This window comes from Trachurus japonicus, chromosome 2, assembly GCF_045865225.1.
Source record: "Trachurus japonicus isolate A0001 chromosome 2, Traja_1.0".
Lineage (NCBI taxonomy): Eukaryota > Metazoa > Chordata > Actinopteri > Carangiformes > Carangidae > Trachurus > Trachurus japonicus.
Window position 1 is genome coordinate 6,575,213 of NC_140908.1, and position 11,182 is coordinate 6,586,394.

The 11,182-nt window shown below is 42.5% G+C and overlaps 1 long non-coding RNA gene across 1 annotated transcript; it reads left to right on the forward strand.

Annotated features, from left to right (window-relative positions):
- Positions 1–8,163: 8,163 nt before the first annotated feature.
- Positions 8,164–10,351, forward strand: LOC146990688 (uncharacterized). Its single transcript, XR_015037922.1, has 4 exons — positions 8,164–8,200; positions 9,059–9,131; positions 9,358–9,444; positions 10,187–10,351. It is a non-coding gene; the product is annotated as an uncharacterized LOC146990688 (long non-coding RNA).
- Positions 10,352–11,182: the final 831 nt, after the last annotated feature.

Sequence of the window (11,182 nt, forward strand, 5' to 3'; positions counted from 1 at the left end):
CTGTTTTGTCCTTTAAATAATTCCTTCTGTATTGAGTCCGATTTCTCTTTTCCCACCTCCCCACACTCCCCCCCTCATCTGAGGCACAAGCCTTGAAGCGCTAGTTCCTGGCAGCGCTTGTTTTGCGCCAGCGCTCCATCCCTCTCTTTGTTTTCTGCCTTTCCTCTGCTGTCATGAGATTCTGCTGCTTTCTCTTCTTGGTAACTCTTTGCGGGATTACAGTCCTCCCACGTTTGATCTGCTGCCAAGAGACATGTGCTATATGTATGTATGTGTGTGTGTGTGTGTGTCTCTTTTTCACTAAGTATCTGACCATTTGTATCCACCTCTGTCCCTGTCAAGCTGCACGTCACACTAACACCTACTCCCCCGCTTAATCTTACATTTGTTATGCAGCAGGTTTTTGTCTGAACATGTGAGCTGGTTTCCTCTTCTCTAAACATGGCTGACGTGTGCTGATGTTGAGAGGGCATGAATGGATACACACTGAATGGATGTAACTTTGGCCCATCATCTTTTTCTGCACACTTCCTCTCCTGTCATGCTTTTCTCTGGCCAAAAGCATTGGTACATTGTATATACCTCAGTTCTGCATGTACAGGCTAGGAGAAAAAATACATTAGTACCCCTTTAGAAATGATGATTAATATGTGGGCTTTGTGGGCTATGTTTTTTTTAAACATACTGTTGTTGTGTTTTCAGTTGTCTAATAAAAGTCCTCATTGTGCTGTTTGTTGTCCATGTGTGCAGTAAATGTGGACATGAGAAAGAAAAGCAGAGAACTGTCTGAGGAGATATGGAAGAAAATTCCCTCCAAGCATGGGCTAGGTGAAACCACCAAGGAGAAGCTTGATGTTCCTGTGACCATAGCACATAAGTTGAATGTCCACAGGACCACAGCCAACCTCCCTGGACATGGCAGCAACCACAGACTCAACAGAAGGAGAGTTTGAATAGTGGAAAAAAGAATAGCAAGCAGAACAGATAGAAGCTGACCTCAAAGATCAGTATCCAGCACCATACTTCACTTTCTGAACCTAATTGGCCTCCATGGAAGAACAAAAAAACTGAGTTTGTTAAAATGCATGTTGACAAGCCAGAATACATCTTGGAGTGGGTCGTTTTGGACAGATGAAACACAATTTGTCTTCTCAGAGAGGAAAAATTGAGCTTTCAAGGGAGAAAAAATAAATAAACACACACACAAGTGTCTGAATCTGTGCAGGAGATTATCAAGACGTTCTGCAGTGAAACACGCTGGTGTCAGTGAGCTCTGTCTCAGTCGCAGGTCCTGGCTCCTCCAGCGGGATAATGACCCAGAGCATACATCTTCAAGCAGCCAAGAAAGCATCTGACCACTCTGAGGTGGCCTGCTGATCCTAATCAAACCAAACATCCCTGGATAAAGACTGAAACTCACAGTTGGGGTGAAGGCACCCATCAAACCTGAGGGAGCTGGAAGCAATTGCACAGGAAGATTGGTCCAAACTACCAGCTGAGTTTCATTAAGAGCTACAAAAGCACTTGATTGCAGTGATTGTCTCTATGGGTGAGCTACAAAACATTTCAGCAAGGGTCTCAGTTCTTCTGTCCATGCCACTTAAATGTCATACATTGTTTGAAATAATATGTTACACAAGAAATCAAGAACAAACTTGTAAATTTCAACGTGTTTTGTTTCTTATTTAAATAGAAAGATACAGGTGTATGTATGTTATCCCATGTGTTAAGACGCCAGGATATAGGCTATGCAGCCTCCTTCTTTGACCATCTATGTTTAATCTCTTTTATGTTTTTTCTTTCTTTTCTTCCAGCAAACGTCTAAGAATATCAGTTCACTGACATGTGTAAAACTTCTTTATGAAAACTTTTGGCAGCATGGCTGTGAACATTTTTGCTTCTTGTTCTATGCAAAGCCAGGCTTTGACAGCATGAAACATCAGTTGAGGCTTTTTGAAGTAACCACCACCTAAAGAAGAAAAAAAAAGAGCAGCTCAATTATTCAAAAGGAATAGACTTGTTTTACCATAACTTTTTTGTCTGTTGCACAGTATCATGAGGATGCGTTTCCTACTGCAAGAAGACACTGGTTATCCAAGAGTACACAAAACATGGTAGAATGATGTTATGTAATGTTGGGCTGCAATGGCATCATGGAATTTATGGTCATATTTTTGTTAGTGTTATGATTATCTAACTTTACAGATGCACTTAAATTCCGTTAATACCAACTTTTGTCTCTTTCAGGTTACTCTGTATTGAAAGGCCTGTGTCAGTACTATACTGTATGCACAGTGTATTTGACTTTTGACATTTCTGGAAAGTTGTTAAAACAGCTAAACTGAGCTTGTAGATAACATGACTGGCTGCCATGTGTTCCTGTTTTCTTTAAATATATTTGATGGGGCTTTTAATGCCTTTATGATGGGAGGACAGTGGGAGAGACAATCAGGGATGACATGCAGCAAAGGGCTGTGAGTCAGAGTCGAACCCAGGCTGCTGCAGTAAGGCCAATGGCTGTCTGGGCTGCGCTCTGCAGGGTGAGCCACCGGAGCTCCTGTGCTCCTGCTTTTCAGTTGTTGTGTTGAACAGCACCATACTGAGTAAGGTTGAAGTTTTTCGCTGTATGACTCTGCTAAAACTCCGAAGGCGCGCTCTCCTGTATCCCCATCCATCACTGTCACGTAAACAATACCAAACATGTCGTCCTCCCACATGTATCACCTCACTCCTGTGTTTGCCCTGTCTCTGCTTCTCATGTTCTTCCCTCAGGCAGCACTGCACCCCCCACCACCAAACCCACTCCTCCCTTCTCCCCTCATCCCACCCACCCTCCCAAACATCCACTCTCTCCTCGCCTCAACATGACACAGGTGACACAGCTATGGGCAGTTAGCATTTGAAAGGGTAAGACTGATGTCTGCCTGTGGCTCCCTCATGTTGCTCTCCCTGCTTCCTTGTTTACTCTTCATTTCAGTCACACGTGTGACGGCTCTGCTGTTTTGTCTCTACTTTTATCTTCATGCACTCTGAGATAAAGGCTCTGCAACGGCAGCGTGACACACGGCAGTGTGTTCGCTTTTCAGCGCCATGACTCTTTTCGACATGCTGCTGGTCGTACTGTCCTTGCTTGTCAGAGCAGGCGTGGGATAACATGCCGTATAGTGCGGTGGCAGCGGGAAACCGAGCCACTCTTTTGACTCTCTGGCTGTGACAGTGAAAGTGTGTGTGCACTTGATTTATTCCAGCTCGTCTCCCTGCGTGTTGTCATTCAGGGCCGGGGCATGACATGTCATCCTCTTGGCGAGGAGAATCTAAGAAATAAAGTTGGAAATGGCAAATGATGTGTCACTTTTAACTTGGAGTGAAACAGGAGGAATCATAGGTGTGAATTGAATTTTGAAGGTGCTAAATGAAGGAATAATTAATTTTATTTTGCTGGGAGGGAAACCGCTAAATACTGACACACAAGTTTTCATCAAACTGTGAATATTCAGAACTTTTAGATAGGAAAAGTTTGCTGGATATGATGTTTGAAAGAAGTTATTAAAAGATGAAACCACAGCCTTTGCAGTGAAGAGCTAAGCGTCCAGTTATTTGTGACTTTCTAGTGCAGCTGATGCTGACAGAAGACTTGTATAAAAGGAGAAGCAGAAGCTCAACCTGACTTTCTCACTATTAATCTCTTGGCTGCAGACAAACTAAATCTTTTAATATTTCTGCAGAGAAAAGTCAATAACCGAGGCTAACTGTTCTCTCCTTGCTATTCAGGGTTTTCTCGGTTTATGTTTCAGAAGTTTCAACCTCCATCACTACACACACACACACATGCACTCTGTCTCTGTGCACTGGCAGCAGAAACAAACAGGCACTGGTGAATCCCAGCAGCTAAGGCTTTATCTTCCCAGCTTGTGATGCCTCCAATGGCCAAAGCATCAGAGGTGCTCAGACATAATAAAAAAATCCTCATTTGTGATATCCTTGTAGAAATACTAGCATGGCATCATGTGCACTGCAAATTAAACTCCTCTGTTAACTGCACAACCACCTGGTGACATGAAAGTCAATGTTCAGTCACCTGAACATGTTTCATACTACGGCAGATTATACTGGTCTGAAAAGAATAAAATTGTCGATCAGTAGGGATAATGCAAGAGATGCAATTTAAAGCAGCAGTAGGCAGCCTTCTTTGTCTGATTCTCCCTAAGTGGGCAAAAATTACATAATTACATCCCAGCATATTGTATTGTATTGCGCAAATTAGACGTCAGCACCTCCTCTTGGTTTTTCCAGAGACAGGAAGCCTTCCCATTGGCTATATAAAAATTGTAGATGCACGCAGATACACATGTACGTACACAATATCAGTGAAGTTGAGGCTTTGAATTTTGCTAATAGACCAGCCTTCTTCCAACCATAGCCAATATGTGTGTGTGTGCATATGTCCATAGGAGGAGACCGGCTGTGCATTCACACTATGTTGTAAAAGTTAAACTCTGACGTAAATAGTGTTTAAAGGCGAGGGTCATGTCTTACACATGGATGTTGATGAGAGTCCAGTTTCCAATGACAGTGCTCTGGGTCTGAAGCAAAGATCTGTTCACTGAGGCAACTGATTCCATCGATCTGAGCTGTAGCCGAGCAGCACGCGCCGTGAACCTACCGGCACAGGCAACATACCCTGCCCAGCCTCCCAGCCAATTAAATATTGACTCCAATAACACATTCATTTGAAAAAGGGGACATAACAAGACAACGGAAATCTATGGCTTTGATGGAGATGGACACTTTCTCAATAACGCCTGCACTGCTGACAACTGATTTCCAGTTTCTTCTTTTTAGATATTGGAAAACATTAAGAATCTTTGTGTCCACCTGCAGTTTTCTGTTGACCTACAAGTCCAGACATGATGTAGTATTTGGTACCATGACCCTGGGATGTACAGTACTGTTTTGCATCTTGGGACGGTATATGTTGTGTTGCTATGAAGGTTGCAGGCTCCTAGAAAAGGAGGGGGAAAAACACACACGCACACACATACCTGTTCATTTATTGCAGCAAGTGGATGAAGTGTTTTCTGATTCTGTTCTGTGGTTTGTTGGTTTTCCTTGTTATGAGCATAAGCTCCATGTGACACGTCGCACCTTAGGGAGACAGAGCTAGACGTTTTGGCTCCGACTGCGAGACAAACCAAGTGTGTTTGTCTTTGCAGTTCAGTGAGTCTCCTGTGTGTGCACAGACGACACAGTGAGATGGCAGTATGACTGCAGCACTTTGGCTTGCTAGTTGTGTTTTGTGATATTTTTTTATTACTTTATTTCCCGGTTCTAAGACTTGGAATAATTTGCAGGGTGTCTGACTTTTAATCTTGCTGTCTCTTCCAGTTGAAGCACGTGGGCTATTGCTGTCACTGGTTGTCTCACACACTGTGACAAAGATGAAATGTGACATTTTGAAAGGAGCCAGCAAAGGAAAAGTAATGCTTCTCAGCGGTGGCTTCGGAGCAGTTGCTCACGTTTCAGGAGGAAACAAACTGTGCTCAGTTACGGCCTCTTTTTGTCAGCTGTCCACCATCCCATGTTGCAGTTGGGCAGAAGAAAAGAGTATTTGTTGTGTAGCTATAAAACGCCGGCTCTGCATGACACAGAGAGTGACTTTGGATAATCGAACTCAGCAAATGTTCCACGGGGGAACAGTGATTCCTGCTCTTGCTGCACAGCTGGTGGACTGTCAGCTCCAATTGTTTGTTTTTCCCTCCTCCACCATCTCTTCTCCATACCTGCACCTTTCCTCTTTCCCACATCACAGCCAATCAGTGTCTGCTTCCCACACAACTGCTAAGGTAATCAAACGTTAGTGAAGGTACACACTAAAACCTGCTGGTTACACAAATCTGCTCTTTTTGTTTATCCATCCATGGTTCCTCCTTGCCAGTGACTCCAGCCAGACCCATCTGTGCTCATGGATTTAAAAAGCAAGGTGGACTTTGAAGGTTTTCTCTCTGTTGCCCAGCTCCTCGCAGGTAAATTTGATTTCAACTTGTCTCTCGGAATCTCATTTTCCCAATGAGATTCTGTGAGACAAAGCTGGCAATATTTTAAACAATAGTGATTGGAGAGATTGGTTTAGCTCTGCATGCATGAGCCTTTGTTGAACACTGTCCCCCAATTTCTCCATATTGTTTCCACAATAGAAATTTTGAGTGATGGCAGCTGTTTGACCAGCGAAGAGAAAACAATCATTTCTAAATGAACATCTGAGCTACATCCCTTTTCTTAAATGACAGATGAAAAGAGAAAACAAACACATGAATCAAGCCCTACTGTAGTGAGGTGGGCGTGTGTGTGTGTGCATGACTACGAAGGCTTTTGGTTTTATCTGTAAGATGCTTCTTGTAATTTCTTGAAGTGCACCTCACTTCAAAATGGCCTCAGCTACAAAGTAGCAGATGCAGGCTCTGGGCCCTTGCATTCCACAACAACACAAAGATAGGCCTACTAAGGGACCGTTCGTTATTTATGGAATGGGCCACCGGAGGAAAATGGGGGGGGGGTCATGTCATAATATTCTTTTGCTTTGTTGAGGGGTGGGTCCACTAAAAAAAAAAGGTCAGTGAGGGGGGGTCATTCAACATTTTGTCTGGAGGACACTGCAATGCCCAAAACAAAACAAAACAAAAACGGGACATTTCAAAGCTGTAAGCACTGATGACAATGAGAGCAACGGCCCCCGAATCACAACGTTATTTTATGTTGCCCTGCCTCATTGCGTAACTCTACATGAGTCTGAGCAGCACGTACGTTCACGTTGCTTTTGTGAATTGTAAACAAACAGACGCCCCCTCGGTTTTCACGTCCAGCTGTTTAGCGGCTAATTCAACTGCAGTGATGGATAACTGTACCGGAGAGGCTCAACTTCATGAACTACATTTGAGGAATAAACGGCAGCTTTTACCTGACGGGAGACCGACGCCTGAGCTACGGTAGCTAACAGTTAGCTGGTTTTACGTACTTTCTCTCTCTCTCTCTTTCCTCCTCTTTCTTACACACACACACAAACACATTACCACCACACACACACAAACACACCACACACACACACACTGTCATATCTGTCATATCTGTCCGTAAACCTTGTAATAATACGTTTGTTGTGATGCAGTTCACATTATTGTTGCTTCGGTTTGAGTGTGGATTAATTGTTAATGGTTTGTTGTGTAATGTGAGCTGGTCCAAAATCGCGATTCTGTTATTGATGAGTTGGGTTTTAATAACAGCTGATAAATGGCATGGATTGATGAGAAGGTGTTGCACACATGGTTATCAAAATGAAATAATGTAGTGTCACGCGCTACGTGATGCGATGTCACGTGTCGATGGCTGGGGGGGGGGTGTCATGTATCTTTTGATAAGGCTTAATGCAGGGTCATGTTAAAATTTACTGACTCCGACAGGGGGGTCATGTAAAAAAAAAAAAAGTCCTGTGAATCCCTCCGGTGGCACTGATGATAAATAACGAACAGTCCCTAAATGACCACAAAGATGTGCAAAATGACCTCAGATACGCACAGCAACTGTAAACAGGCACAAAATGACCACAAGGAGACACAAAGTGACGACAAAGGGACATAAAATGACCACAAACAGACGCACAGCAACGACTAAGAGGGGCAAAAGAACCATAAACAGATGCAAAATGACCACAAACAGACGCAACATGACCACAAATGAATACTAAATGAGCACAAATGGATGCAAAATGACCACATAGGGACATGAAATGAACAAGCTGACATGACGCAACTGTAAAAAGACACTAAATACACCCAAATGCACAAGACACTTCTGCTTATAGCTGCTTTGTCTATCGATGCAGGGGTGGTGGGGGGGTCTTTCTGTATCCACTGTCTTGCAATTTGGGGTTACAAACAGGTGCTATCTATTGTTATTATTTCTCAATTAAAAATGTGATTTATTAATAAAAAATAGGCTACTTTGTCTCCCTATCTGAATGTTCAAGTCCAACACTTGATCCACACGGCTGTTGAGCTCTCCCTCCTCCTCACTGCTAGGCGGCGCTATAGGATCTGATCTGCAGCCACCGAGTTCAGCCGCTTCTCCTTCACTTCCGGATTCACCTGCCTGTGTGTGAGGTAAACAGAGAACACCTGACTTGACGTGAACTTCGCTCAAAGTCACCGTAAGTGCGATCAAACTTTAGAGTTTGTATGAGGAGAAAAGTTGTTGAAGCTGCAGAGACGTGATGACGGAGAAAGATACGTTTGAATCCGCTCCGTGTGTCCATGGTAACAGCTGACAGCAGCTAGCTCAGCGGCTAACAGCTAACTGGTCCAATTAGCCTAAACAGGAAGTGTGCGTTGTTTGACTGTTGAACAGAGTTAGTTAATCTAAAATGTGTCATCAAAGTCTTGCAAGCAGCTCGATCTGATAGTGAACCATGACTGTGTCTTGTCTTGTAAACTTCACTTAGTGTTTCCATGTCAGGAATATGATTTTATTGACTTTTTAAATTTTAAATCATTGATTTCAATGTGTACGTTAACATGTAGCAATGCACTGAGAACTAACCAGGTAGTGATTTACAGTAGCTTCATCAATGACAATTAAAAATAACAAAACAAACATAAGAGGTCTGCTGCTAGAATCAGAAATCTTTATTGTCAATTCTCTACATCCAGGACATACAGATCAAAAAGTTTTTTCTGTCTCACCTAAAATAAATATAATATAAATAAATTAAATGCTCTGGAAAAAGCATACTATATATGTATTCCAGTGTATATGTATGTATATATTAATATTATTGTCAGTTCTCTATGTCTAGGACATACAGATCAAAATGTCATTTCTCTCACCTAAAATAAATATTATAGATAGGCTATAAAACTGCCCTAGAAAAATTCACAGAGCCCTTGTCACTCAAAAAAGATAAGTGTAAAGTTTGTAAATGTTTATTTGTCATAAATACTCCAAACAAGCAGGACAGTAATGAAAGACAGGCAGAGATGCATGTTAATGATGTCTCTGTCTGACACAGGCAGTCCCTGTGAGGACGAGTGGATGTGATGGAGTCTTCAGGACCTGGTGAAGCTCCAGGGAAAAGAGGAGAGGTGAGGACCAAACTACATTCATATACGACATACCAGTCATCATAAGTGACTGTTATTTACATGCGGTTGCTGCAGTACGATAGAGAACAAACCCAAAATCATGGCTCACCTCCATGCGTGACCAAGTACTATACTCAAGCATGGTACTCTAGCTAAATAATACAGACTTTGGGGGCAAATGTGTACGGGCACCCTAAATCTCTCTGTGTTTATTGTTGTTCTTCAGGTTTTGTCTCATCTCCCATGGTTCTTTGCTGCTGAAGGGGAACTTTTTGTTTGATGCCCAAGTGAATGAAGTTCACAGAACAGTCAGGTAATATGTGTTTCAATCTTCAGTTATTCAGCTAAAATGATCAACAGTTTAGTTACTTATATTTTTGGTGTATTTGTGATTAATTGCAGTTTTGTTTTGTGGGGTTCCCTTTTGGACCTCATTTATGTGTAGTCATGTACTTTTGTTGGACTTGTAGCTAAGTACTGATTCTTTTTGTGTATGCAGGTTTATATGACCAAGTCTTTGTAACTGTACATGCTATAAAGTTATGGTTAACAATCCATATATGTTTGTTTATATATCTTAATGTAGCAGACACTGGTTTTGTGTCGGATTGTTTTTACTACATCAACTTGCATCTGTTTATTGCTTGTTTACGTTTTGAACAACTCATTTACTGAAGCTGCAGGATGTATACTATATATATACTGTATATATTGGTGAAATAGGTATCTGTTTGATCTTTATGTATGAAGCAGATGCTGGTTTTGTTGGAGCCAGGAGTGACCCATCTCAATGTTTCTGAACATCGTGATGAAGCAGGAGGAGCTGACTGTCTGTCTGTACAGCAGTAAGAGGATTTCTTTATTTGTTATTAAAAGGATAGTTTCTAATTTCTATAAAGCTATGGTCAACTATTGGCGTAACAGGTATCTGTTTGATCTTTATGTATGTAGCAGATGCTGGTTTTGTTTCAGATTTTTTTTACTACCACAACTTGTGACCATCTGTTTTATTGTTTAGAATGTATTTGACTGTCACATGGACTCATTTACTCAAGTTGTCTCCAATTTGGTGTTCAACAAGGTGCTGTCCCCCAGGAAGGCAGAGCTGCTTCTCCATTGGCCGAGCACAGGTGTCTGCACTCCCATTCTGACGATTAGCTGCAGCTACCAGAGGAGCAGAGTCCTACAGATAGTCATTCTGCACTGGAGCGTCAGCGGAAGCGTCGTGGAATGCGAAGGGTATGCGACTTAGCCAACGCGACTTTGCCAAGAGACGGCGCCATGGGTGCAGGGACATTGTCTTTGACTTCAGGTTTGGTTTTTATTTTATACTTTATTTCATTTTCAAACAACTTTACATTGTGTTTAACCTTGATCCCATTTCTGGTGCCATGGAGTCTGCCATGTGCTTCACTGGGTAAGTTGGCCATCTTGTAGACCTGGCCACATGGCTGTAGGTCTTTGTTCCAACAACCAAGAGTACTCTGACTGATTGACTCAATTATTGAGCTGATCAGTCAAAGTACTTTGGGTTGTTGCAGCAAACACCTGCAGCCACATGGCCTTGTCTACAAAATGGCTGACTTACCCTGTCAAGCACATGGTAGACTCCATTGCCAACACAAACCAGAGATGGATCAAGGCTGACAAACATTTCCACACAGTTAACATTGAGTCTTTGTCTCCTTTGAACCAGGTGGTGAAGTTCTTCTGGACTTGATGGTGGACAGCAGCTCCTGAAAGAAACAAGATGGAAAAGCAGTGTTAGACAGGACTAACTGCAACTCATGTTGAATGTGTCCTGGTCTACAAGATGGCCAACTTACCCAGTGAAGCACATGGCAGACTCCATGGCACCAAGGTTAAACACAATGTAAAGTTGTTTGAAAATGAAATAAAGTATAAAATAAAAACCAAACCTGAAGTCAAAGATCTAAGAGTTGCGCCCATGGGCGCCGTCTCTTGTGGCAAAGTCGCGTTGGCTAAGTCGCATACCCTTCGCATTCCACGACGCTTCCGCTGACGCTTCAGTGCAGAATGACTATCTGTAG